We start from the raw sequence: 1,746 nt of genomic DNA, 5'->3' as shown, positions 1-1,746 counted from the left end.
CAGGGCCTGACCCCAGCAGAGCATAAGTGGCTCCCCCTACATGAGACCCAGCAGAAGGACAAGGACAAGATCCCAACAGAAGACCTGGAACCCAGGCCACACTGACCTCTCACAGGGATCAGCAAGCTCTTGACCTCCAAGCCTTACTTCCTCTTCTCTGAAATGAGGATAATAACCACTGGATCCATCTCACATGGCAGCTGCAAGGTCCTGGCCCTGAGGTCACTCTGTGAATTGCCTGGTATTGTCCAAACCTCGGCTTATTGGATTTATCAGAAACTTCAGATGCCAACAATAGGAAATCCAACTCAGCACAACTTAAACCATAAGGAGAATCTATTGGCTCACAGAACTGCAAAGTCTAGATACAGAGGCCTGGTGGGACCCAGAGTATGACGGACTTGGTTACAGGCCTCAGTGACCTCCATCCCACATTCACTCCTCTTCCCTAGAATGCCCCAGACCCCAACACTGAGGGAGATGCCCCTACTTCTGGCAGCCTTGAGAGAGGGCATGCTGTCCTGACTGAGGGACTGTCCAACATAGGACCAGAATGTCTGGGCCTGGCCCCCATGCCCTCCCACCCTGCTGAGAGCCCACCAGGCCTCATTACCAAAGGAATGTCAGGTGCTTCCACCAGGAGCAGGACACTTTCTGGAAGGGGCCAACACCCAGATGTCCATTCCTTGGCCATCATCCTACTACTGTGGCCAGAGGGAAGTTCTTGGAGCAGGTGAGGCCAGGAGCCCCTGCAAATGTTAGTTCCTGAACACTAGTGTGAAAGAGCTGTGGTCTCCCCATCTTCACATCAGAACCCACCCTAGTCACCCTCCTCAGCCTCCTCTCCTCCTGGCTGCACAGGCAGCCATGAATATTCTCTTCCCGAATCCCCAGCAATGTGTTCCCTCCCTGTGACCCATGACCAGGGAGGAGGCCTGACTTCCAGTGACCTCATCAGGTGACTCAGTGCACAGCGAACAAGGCCCAGGGTGTGTTAGGGACCCCAGGCCCAGGTGCAGGGCCCCACAGAACTTTACAGGCCCCGAAGTTTACAGCTAAGAAAGCAGTTGATGCTGCCTAGGAGAGCCAGGCTAGGAGTGGGACAAAGGGCAAGGACAGAGCAGCAGAATAGGTCATTATCAGAGCAGTCATTGGCTGCCAGCACCCACTCTCATCCCAAGCATTGTTCAACTGGGAAATAAAGTATGTGACAAGCATGTCCCCACCAGTCCCTTCTGCCTGAGAGGGGAGAGGCAGGCTCTTCTGACTGTCGTCCCTGCTCTGTCTCCAGCGGGTGGCATCCTGCTATCTGTACTTGTGTTTGAACTTGGTCCCTGCCCCGAAGGCTCACAGTCCACTGATATAGGGTCAGTCCAAACAGTGCAGGGAGGGTGTGGCCTGGCAAGGCAGGTCACCTGTTCCCTTTCCCCGAGTGAGAGAAACAGGACCTGGGAAGGCAGGGAGGGCATGCAGAGGTGCATAAGGGAAGGAAATAGAGCAGAGACCTTTCCTGTAAGGGAAGAGGCTGCAGACCTGTATAAATAAAGGAAAGGGAGAAGGGGAGGGACAAGAAGCAAGACAAAGGGCAAAGGAGAAGATTCCTTCCAGAAGCGTCAGAAGCGAGGGTGGGTCAGGTGGGAGCATGTACCCAGACCTAGATTCAGAACCAGGGAGAGGGCACAGGGCCAGATACAGGTGGCCCAGAGTGATTACCAAAGTACTACCTACTGGCTGTGCGGGAAATTT

Source organism: Prionailurus viverrinus, chromosome C2, assembly GCF_022837055.1.
Source record: "Prionailurus viverrinus isolate Anna chromosome C2, UM_Priviv_1.0, whole genome shotgun sequence".
NCBI lineage: Eukaryota > Metazoa > Chordata > Mammalia > Carnivora > Felidae > Prionailurus > Prionailurus viverrinus.
This window is presented reverse-complemented; position numbering follows the sequence as displayed.